The sequence below is a fragment of the Magnolia sinica genome, chromosome 5 (genome assembly GCF_029962835.1).
Source record: "Magnolia sinica isolate HGM2019 chromosome 5, MsV1, whole genome shotgun sequence".
Lineage (NCBI taxonomy): Eukaryota > Viridiplantae > Streptophyta > Magnoliopsida > Magnoliales > Magnoliaceae > Magnolia > Magnolia sinica.
The window spans coordinates 68887620-68898875 of NC_080577.1; the positions used below are offsets into that span (position 1 = coordinate 68887620).

Below are 11256 nucleotides of genomic sequence, written 5' to 3' on the forward strand. Positions count from 1 at the left end.
CACTAATCTTTGATAAGTCGCCCTAGCGTTTTTCAAATCACACGGTAATAATAAAGACCTTTATCAGTGACAAAGGTGGTCTTAGATTTATCAAATTGATGCATTACAATTTGATTGTATCCTAAATAAGCATCCATAAAACTAAGAAGTTCGTGCCCTGCAGTGCTATCCACCAACTGATTGATCCTCGGAAGAGTAAAAATGTCCTTTGGGCAGGCTTTATTTAGGTCGGTATAGTCAATAAAGACTCTCAACTTCCCATTGGCCTTCTTCACAAGTACAACATTAGCTACCCACTCTGGGTAGTATATCTCTTCTATGAATTTGGCCTTGAGGAGCTTGCTGACCTCTTCTTTAATGATAGCGTACCTTTCAGGGCCGAGTGGGCGTCGCTTCTGTCGGATCGGCCGGTAGGTCGGATCGATGTTGAGTCGGTGAGTCATTACTAATGGGTCGATTCCTGGCATGTCTTCATGGCTCCATGCAAATACATTAGCTTAATATCGGAGCAGGGCTATGAAATTGTCTTTCAAGGGAGATTGCAAAGACGAGCCAACTTGCACCGTTTTGGAGTTATCTGCCTCGACCAAAGGTACCAAGATAAGGTCTTCCATCGGTTGTCCATGTTTGTGAGTTTCAACCTGAGGATCTAGTGACTCTATCATGGATATCTCGGTTGGAGCTTTTACGGCTGTCACGTAACAACGTCTTGCGTCTTACTGATCTCCTTTGACGAATCCTACTCCCGACTCAGTCGGGAATTTCATGGAGAGGTGGTATGTAGATACCACTGCTTGGAGGAGACTCAGAGAAGGTCGACCGAGTATAGCATTGTAAATGGATGACTGATTGACTATCATAAAGTCGATCATTACTGTCACCTGATGTGGAGGGTTTCCAGCTGTAAGTGGCAGTGAAATGATTCCTTCTGAGAATGTCTGTCCTCCTGAGAATCCGATCAATGGGGTACAAACCGGCCGTAATGTCGATCGTTCAACACCCATTTTGTCGAACACTTGATTGAACAGTACGTCAGCAGACAATCCTGTGTCGACGAGTATGCAGAACACCCTACGGTTCGCGATGGTGAGAGTGATGACCAACGCATCATCGTGGGGGTGATGAATACCCCGAGCATCTTCATCAGTGAATGAGATGCAGTATTTTTCCCTCTTCTTCTCTTTAGAAGGTCGAGCTATGATCAGGATCTCGGATTTGGGTCGACTGATGCTCCTGGTGTGATTTTTCCAAGCATTGTTTGAGTCGCCTCCGCCTCGGGGACCACCGACGATAGTTCGGATTTCCTCCATGAGTTGATTATCACTCGAGCGTTCTTCTGTTGTCCTGGTTCTTTCGACGTGTTCTCTGAGTCGGCCGTCTTGGATGAGCCTTTCGATCTCTTCTTTCAGATGAAAAAAATCACTCGTATTATGCCTATGATCGCGATGATAATGGCAATACTTGTTCTTGCTTCGTCGGTTGGGATTGCTTTGAAGTTTGTCTAACCAGTTCATGAATCCTTCAGCCTTAATCTCCATCAACACCTGCTCTTAGGGTTTATTAAGCGGGGTGTACGTAGAAAACTTTTGATCAGGTCGCTTACCCAACTTACGCTCTTCGTGCGTTCGGTCGTCCTTGCGCTTCTTCCCTCCGGGCGAGTCAACTTCCTTTTTCGCTAACTCTTTGGCTGGGGCTTTTGCGTTTTGGGCGGCCTCGTGCATAATTCACGTTTCCTCGGCATCCGTGTACTTATCCAATCGAGTCATAAACTCAGCCAGAGTCATAGGCGGATTCTTATCTAGGAATGCCAGAAATGGTTTATCCCTAACGCCTTACATGATTGAATTGAGTACTATCTCCTCGGAATGTTTTCGAACTTGGAGCAACTCAAAATTGAAATGCTTGATGTAGTCTTTCAATAGCTCTCCCTCCTTCTGAACTATGTTGTTCAGATGCGCAGGGGGCTTCAACTTCTTCTTTCCACCAATGAAGTTGGTGAGGAACGCATTACTAAGCTCTGCAAATGAGCTAATGGACTTTAGTTTCAGCTGTTTGAACCAAAGTCGAGCTACATCGGCTAAGTGAGGGAAAAAGCTCAGCACATCACGGCATCTGAGGCATCGTGCAATTCCATGTATGCTCGAAAGCATTCGATGTGTTCAGTTAGGTTAGTTTTACAGATGAAAGGTGTAATCTGTGGAAGACGAAACTGTTCCGGTAGCCAAGCCTGCATTACTTCCTCCACAAATGGGGATGCCTTTGTTTCGAGTCTGTTTTGATATGCATCCCGACTCTACTTCATGTCTGCAATCTCTTCTCGTACTTCTTTCCTGAAGTCTTGGAGGTCGGCTTTCCAGGGCTCGTCACTTTCTATCATCCCCTCAACCGGAGGCTGGCTGCGCGTCCACCGATCTATCTCGTGTTGGAGATTAGTGGGGGGCAGCACGGCAGTCGGGGAATGAGCAGGCATTGGCTCGGACGGACCGTGGGGCTGACTTTGCTGAGGGACTGATCACGGAGCGATAGGCTCAGGGTCGGCTACTTGTGTTAGGACGTTCATTATCTGACCATAGGGTTGAACTTGCTGTCGATGTATCTGTTCCAACATTTGTTTAATGACGTTTATGTCGGATCTGAGTTCCCGAACCTCTTTATCCAATCATCCATTGCCTCGGTTTCATTGGGTATTTCTTGTCGCACCAGAGGTTGCTGGATGAGCAGCGGAATCTCGACGGTTGTCAGGTTGATTTTAAGTTCCTTGGGCTACGCTCACACTCGGCGGTCCAGTGACAACGGCCTCATTTGGCTTTTCTTGGACCGTTCTTCTAGTTATCGCCATTATAATGCATTCACAACTTCTGGGTAGAGCGTGGAAAATGACTTTTTGTATAGATTCCCACAGAAGGCTCCAAATTATTGATGCAAAAATCTGGTCCACCCTCCTTAAACCTTCAAGTACCTGCACAGGAAGAGGATAAAGAAGACCATGGCTAGAGCAGGGGACCCTCCGATGTCAAAGTCAGGCTAGAAATGTGGGTCTTATAGTATTTAGGGGGTTTGGGAGAGAGTTTTTGCATACCTTTTATATTAGAGATGTCCTCCTTTTATAGAAATGGGAGGTCCCGCCGTGCAAGGATTTTCTTCTGAATATCTCAGAGATTTGATTTAATTACAATTTGTTTACGGATGCTTCCTGATCTCGAGATTTTCGGGGTCATAAATCCTTTTACAAGATTTTCAAGATGGTGTTTATGCTTACATCATCTCTTCCTTGCTCGACTCGGCCCTAACCGACTCTATTGAGAGATAAGTCTCGGCTGGCTGCAAGGATAAAGCTTTTTGGCTTCTGTCGAACGAAATAGAGTCAATCCATAACAGATGCCCCTTCTCACTCCGATAGCCGACACTACAATCGATTTCCTATGGGTCAGTTTTGTGATCGATCAGGTGACTTATAGCCTTGGGACCTTAATTGGTCTCATTAAGACGTTGCTGGCTCATTATCCGAGATAACTTTATGCATATTATATATTTTACCTATGGCTCTTGACTCTTTGAATCTCGGTCGAGATTTATTTCCTGCAATCCGAGCTAAGTCTCTCCTTTAGGCTTTGTCTTGTCTCGATCTGACCTATTACCTCAGAATCTCGGGCAGTGTCAGCGGAGTTGGTCCATTCCATAACCGGGTCTCCGGACGTATCATATTTTTGCCCAACAAAATAATCATTGGATTGCACACGTGTCAGAGATCCTAGTCATAAAAAATTTGAAGAGAATACAAGATATTTATGTGAAATAAAACTCACTTCATAGGAAACAGAGCAAAATATGAAAACTTTTAATTTGATAGAACATGAGCTAATACCCACAAACCATAGTAAATCTTAAATAGTGGCTCAAAAGAAGCTTTATTAGCATTACTAAAATGAAGTTTACAACTCTTTTATAGAGTTTACTTTATTCTAAACATCAACATTAATCAATTTTTTAAAAGATAAAAACCTAATTCCAAACATGCTCAGAAGATATCTTATTTGTAATGAAAAATGACTATTTTTGCCTCTTCAAGAACATAGATTCCTTCTCTTCTACTCTCTCTTGCTAGTACCATCTATATGCTCGTTTTCTTGACAATAAAACCATCATATGAGAACTTGAAGCATCTAGGTAAATTTCTAGTGAATTGGCTTACTAATAGCAAATTATTTCACATTACATGTGTTCACTCCCCAAGTATAGGGTTGTGATGTAGTAATAAACTCGGTGAGACCGAGGTCGAATCCCAAGGGACTGATACCTGTACGTAATCTGAAACTAACTAGAACTAAAACTAGAATAAGATAAAATCGAAACCAGGTAAAAGGAAGGGAATAATTGTGAGTAGGTTAATTAAAAACTAATAAAAATAAATGTGGGAACTAGGGTGCCAAGGATCCACTTGTAGCAATTGGGAAGCTACCTTGCATTGATTTAGGGATACAACTGGAATCAGAGTCCTATCCTATCCAGTTGATAAGAAGAGATTTGTCAGATCTCTTAACTTTTCATGGATCTAATCATCAACAGATAAGATTGGTGAAGATTTGAAAGTGATCCCGTCACCTAACCATGCCCAAGAGACGATGGCAAACAACAACAATTTACCAATCTCACAGCCAACCGTAAGAGAATTGTGAAGGTTAGGAAGAATTCCATCACCCTACCATGCCCATGGGACGATGGTGAACAACAGATCTTACTAATTTCACAATCTCAATTTAAGGAAAAAAAAAAGACGTATCAAGCTATCGCAGATCTATTGTAATTTGAGTCATAATAAACCATTAAAAACTAAGAATATACCTTCATAAATAACTAGAATCCATAAGAGTTGAACAAAACATGAATTAAAACAAAGCAACCATTGTAATCACGCTACAAGCTTCACCTCTTAGCCCTAGCTAAGAGGTTTAGCTAACCATAGGTATGATTAAACTAAATCTCAAAAGAGAAGAAAAGAAGAAAAAAAACAAAACAAAAATAGGAAAACAAAACAAACTCTCTCTCCTTTGCTTCACGTTCAAACCGAGCTTCTCTCCCCTTTTCCACGTCCTAGCCTATTCTTTTTATAAGCATGTGTTCAGTCGCCGACTTTGGGGATCCTTGCGTGCGTAAGACCTATTTACGTAGTAACATATTGAGTAACTTCGTGTTGGCAAGAAACTGTGAACGTGGAACATCTTTGACGTCCAATCTTTGTTGCTTGGGTTGATTTTGGATGGCCAATCACATGAATGGTTTGGATCTTCATGCGGCTCCCTCAAGGTGAAGGACTGAAGACGTCAGTGGAGTCGGTACGCAGCAAAAGCTGGAGATCTTCCGCAACAGCGTGCGAAGCAAAAACAAGATGCAACGTTCTTGCGTTAGGCCCAGCTCTTGGGACGGTAGAGCAGATGATTGCAAGATCTGAGTCATTCAGACTCCTTGGTGGCGGACGTCCACCCCACAGGAACGCTTTTAACAGTTAAGATCAACGAACCGACCATGATCTTGATCTTGGAATGAAGGTGAAACTTCGATTTTTTCGGACGCGTGCTGGCTGCAGACGTTCTTGCGCCGATGCTTAGTGGGGCCCATTTACATTGTATTTTGAGGGATCCACTCTGTCCACCGAATGCACATCGAAAAACCAGTAAGAAATAGCTAGTTTCAGATTGGATTCTGTGTGGCCCACAGAATATTGTACTCCGCCGTCCATCCTGAGTTTGATCGAGACTTTCTTGTGTGTGCGCGTATGGGTGCAGATGGTCAACATGACTTCGACCTTCCCGATCTCCTTTACAAGATGGATGGCTTGGATCGACCCTTTGGGCCATGATGGTGGCCCACCAGCTTCCGCGGTCCGTTCGTTTGCGTAACAGAGGAGACGGCAGTTGCCGTTTTTGAAGAGGCACGAGTCCAGGACGGTTTGACCATCCTAGATTTGCCGTGCACACCTGGTGCATATGTGCATGGTGCACACCCAACTCAGGTGGGGTCCACGGTGATGTATATATGAAATCTTCTCCATCCATCTTCTTCCCCTTCTAATTTAAAGGGTTGAGACCAAAATTGAAGTATATCCAGATCTTAGGTGGGTCCCAAATCATTAATTTATGGATGATCTATCCATTGGGCTGCTTCCCCAAGGATTCAACGGCTGAATTTCCACGTGTACGATTAATATATAGTCTTTAGGCCACGTATGGAGTTTCGAGCTGAACGGATGGTGGAAACCCTGTGATCTTGCATTTTGGACCAATTTCGAGCCCATTTAACGTGAATGGTGTGATTTTCTTGGATCTTTGGCATGTAAATCCTTTAATCTCGGTCTCATGGAATCCATCCCTTGCCTTGGTAATTCTAGAGCGTCAATTCCATACATTTAACATCTTTTTCAATCCACACTTATAAATCTACCTTGCAACATAAACATGATTAAAATAGGCCATTAAACAGTATCATGTTCGTAAATCCATGCAATAACTGAGGTCTGACATGTAATATTTAACCCTCAACACAACCCCCAACCAGCATCTTGCTAGTCCCGAGCAAAGTATGCGGAAAATAAGTTGAGATTTACAGGACAATTTCTATAATTAAACTCGAGTGATTTATGAAAAACAATCCAGATCCTAGAATTCTAAGATTCATGAATGTTGAGTATTACTATCTTTTGCACTCAAGTGCACGGTAAACTTCATAATCAAGTTCAGAGTATTAATCCATCAATTAGAAAAATTTTAAATATTGAGTTCCATGGGTGTATAGTATAGTCTCAACTTATCATCATTAAGAGATTCAATCGTCGATTTCATGATAACATTGATGATCAACAAGAGAATTCATGATAACCAAAACTTGCCTCACAGATCATCTTTTCATTCTTCCAGCTTTTGATTTTTTCATTAAAAGTAACGCCAAGAAGGGGAATCAAATCCTCACATATAGGGAGCAAACCTATGGTGAAGACCGTACACCAAACCTTTTCACATACCATCTATAGGGAATCAAATCTACACCTATAGGGAGCAAACCTATGGTAAAGATTATTCGCCTAAACCTTTCCAAAGGTATCTGTTTATTTTTTTCTTTTTCTTTTTCTTTAACTGATCATGACGAGCAAATTTTCCAAGCTGGTTCCTTACATGCTTAATGATTACCAAGTTAACCCTTCAATATCAAACTGAAACCTTAATGTGAAAGCGAGATGTGACATGTGAAATCATGACTCAATCAATGTTTACAACTTCTAATTCTGGATTAATAATTCAACTTGGCTGTGAAATCTCACAGATACTGAATCCAAGAGTCATAAATTACCAACATCACGTATCTTGAAATTCTAAGTGCCTTAGATGGCTGTCAAAATCACTTCAAATTCACAAGTAATTTCAGAAAAATTAAAAAATTTCACAATTTTTGCTCAAGACCAAGAAAACATTGATTCAAGACCAAGAAAACACTGATTAGGTTTCCTAATCTCCCACCCCCAACTTAAAATCTACATTGTCCTCAATGTAAAAGATATGAGCATACAATACACATGGGACAATGAAAGTAAATGAGAAGTGATGGGAAGATAGTACCTGGATAACGAATCAAGAGAGACTTTCTACAATGATCTCAACATGAAAGTAGGTCAGCAATAGAGTGAAAACAACTAAATCACACTATCCAAAAACAATGTAGGAAGAAAACTAACCTAATGGCATAAAACCGTCTATTCTAGAACAACATAAAGCAAACTACCCTATTCCTATGAAAGTAGTAAATTCTAATCCTCAACTGTGAAAGCACGAAAAATCTACTCAATCATACATCTAGGTTCTTCTATTGGCCAGTATCTTGGTAAATTTCTCAGAAAATTTTTCAACAAGATCATCCAAAAGCCCGTTTTGCAGTAGGCTTGGATGTCCTGGAGCATAAATGTCCAGAGAAATTGAGGGACCTCAGCATAAAGTTTTCTTTTAATCATCTAAAGTGTCCAAAGTATATACGATTCACCTGTGGCAGATAAAATTTCGAAGTTAGTACACCATGATGAATCAGAGACTACAAGTAGATGAAATTCAAAAAAATTTGTAGTAGGTGGTGTAGTCTCAGCACACGCCGAAGTTGCACTCTTTAGTTCAATTTTCAGCTCCTCCTCCTTTAATGGTAAACATTCAGGATCTGGGGGAGGAGGTACTTCAGAATAAGAATTCTCTCGGTCCGTGACAACTACCGAGGTATTGTCTTGCGAGGCATCCACTATTTCTTGTATTATGGGATCGATTGAATCTGCAAAGTGAAGCAATCATCTAAAGAGTCGAAACATTCAATTGAAAGGAGTTCATTCATCCTATCGAGATCTGTGCTTATACGTCCAATAACTCCTTTATCTTCTTTGAGAGTATAAATGAGCATACTCTCTTGTTTGTTTTCAAGGTGAGATGAAATTACCACTTGGTATGTCTCTTCTTAACCTAAATGGGCATATTCTAAATCAAAGGGTAAATGTTTTAGGTCAAGCTTCAGTGGCTTAAGGTTAGACGATAGAGGCATGACATCAGTTTGGGGCAATTCTTCAAATTGTGGCCTCCACTGGTTAACTTCAAGTACTGGTGCAGTATTAAGCAAGGCACACCTCCCTAATCATGTCATCATCCAAGTCATGGGAGTGTGTCAGGCACGTCTCTAGAGGGTCAGAGGATAAGGTTAAAGGCGTTTTATCTTCCACGAGAGAATCAATCATGTTAATGTTGTGGAAATCGTCATCATCCTCTGAGTTTCTACCGTTATTGAAAAAGATGTTTGACTCCAATGTCATATTTCCGAAAGACATAGTCATGACACCATTCCTGCAATTGATAATTGCGTTTGAAGTGGCAAGGAATGGGCAACCAAGAATGACGAGAATCTAAGTGCTTATATTATTAATGGGTTCGGTGTCCAGGATGATAAAGTCTAAAGGGTAGTAAAATATATCAACCTGGACCAACACATCCTCAATTATCCCTCTTGGTACATGAATAGAGCGATCAGTAAGTTGTAGTGTGGTTGGGGTAGGTCTTAATTCACCCAAACCTAACTGTTTGTATACCGAGTAGGGAATCAGATTAACGCTCGCTCCTAAGTCAAGAAGTGCGTGATCAATTCGATAATCCCCGATTACACATAATATAGTTGGGCTACTGGGATCTTTGAATTTCTATGGTACATCTTGCTTCAGGATGGCACTCACTTTCTCCGTCAAGAAGATCTTCTTTTAAATACTCTGCCGTCATTTGGTCGTGCATAGGTCTTTCAGGAATTTAGCATATAAAGGTATTTGTTATACGGCATTAAGTAGAGGAATGTTGACTTTCACTTGTTTCAACACCTCTAGAATATCCTGAGAGTTAGAGAGAGGTTTTGGTGCAACCAACTGTTGAGGAAATGGAGCAACTGGCTTCTTTAGAAGTTTCAGTTCTAATTTTTGTGGGGCATCACTAGATCCATCATTGTTGTCCTCTTCTGATTCTTGAGGCTTTTCGGGCTTAAGTGGAAGGGTTTTATCAATAACCTTCCCACTCCTAAGAGTAGTGATGGATTTAGTGTGCTCCATTTGATTTGAAGAGCTTGGGTTGCCAACTTCATATTGCAGCTTTGAATTGGGAAGAGGTTGAGCTGGGAGGCTCCCCTTATTCCCAATCGTGTTTTCAGCCTTAAGTCATTGTAGTGTTTTGTTAAGGTCTTACAAGACTTGTAGCATACCCTGATTGAAATGATCTTGCTTTTCAAAATATTTTAAAATCGGATCCTCTTAAGGTTTCTCTTATTGTTGTTGTGAAGTTTGATTAAAGAAACCTTGAGAGGTAGCAGTTTGTCCATTCCTCCAACTGAAATTTGGATGATTTTTCCAGCCAGAATATACGTATTAGAGATAGGTCCATTGAAAGGTCTTTGATAGTTATTTACGGCATTGGCTTGTTCATTCAATACTTCTCGAAAGGCAGGTATTGTAGGACAATTTTCAGTTGTGTGAATGTTGCAATTACAGATGCCGTAAATAATTTCATTAACCTTATCCTTCTTTCCTTCCATGGCCTCGAATTTTCTTATGAGATTAGTCACTTTATAATTGAGATCATCCTCTTCTTTCAAGAGATACAATCCACCTTTCTCCTTAGATTGAGTCGGCCTAGACGTGGTGTTCGAATTTGGGTAATGGTCCCATGATTGTGTTTTTTCAGCAAGGCTATCAAGTTAATCCAATACCTCATCGACATCTTTATTCATGAATTCTCCATTACACATTGTCTCGACCAATTGGTGCATGGAAGATGTCAGTCCATCATAGAAAAAAATTGTAATGCACCACGTTTCAAAGCCGTATTGTGGGCATGAACTGACAAGATCCTTGAACCTTTCCTAACATTGGAAGAATGTTTCATCCTCCTTTTGGGCAAAGTTTATGATTGCTTTTCTAAGGGTAATTGTTTTATGATGTGGAAAAAATTTCTTTATGAATTCCCTCTGCATATCATTCCATGTGCCAGTGGATCTAGGACGCAGTGAATGTAACCACGTCTTAGCCTTCTCCTTCATGGAAAAGGGAAAGAGTTTCAGCCTGATTGTATCCTCAGATACATTAGGAAAGTATAAAGTAGCTATGATCTCATCAAACTCTTTCAGATATAAGTATGGACTTTCTGATTCCAACCCATGGAATTTAGGAAGGAGTTGGATAACCCCTGACTTGATGTTCATATGTCCTGTATTTTTAGAAAAAATCATGCATGAGGGCATACTCACCCCCGCCGGTTGTAAATAATCTCGTAAAGTACGAGGCGAGGGTGCTTGATGCACCTCATCCTCATCCTGAGTGTCCTCCACCCTAGGTGGAGGGAGTTGATTTGCGGCCATTACTACAACTAACTCTGGGGATCTCGAGCGGTGTCTAGTCCTACGATGGACAGTCAAACCCTCAACTAATCCTCCTTCAGTTAAGAGATGTCGAGTGTTATCAAGAATCCACTTGGGCATGCAACACACACATCCCTCACTTCAGATTCTAAACCTAGACCTAAGAGGAAGAATAGAAAGGGCAGATTAGAAATAAAGAGGAAAGATAGAAAGAAGTTACCAATTTGAAGTCCTAAGTTAAGAACCTGCAAAATAAAATAAACCAAGTTAGTTTCTAGGAAATAAGACCTAATTTAAAGAACAGAGAAAGTAAAGAAATTAGGACAAAGTTACCAATTTAGAAAATCT

At 40.9% G+C, this 11256-nt stretch overlaps 1 non-coding gene across 1 annotated transcript; it reads left to right on the top strand.

Annotated features, from left to right (window-relative positions):
• Nucleotides 1-10369: 10369 nt before the first annotated feature.
• LOC131247717 (small nucleolar RNA R71) lies at nt 10370-10476 on the top strand. Its single transcript, XR_009171988.1, has one exon. It is a non-coding gene; the product is annotated as a small nucleolar RNA R71 (small nucleolar RNA).
• The last annotated feature ends 780 nt before the right edge of the window (nt 10477-11256 follow it).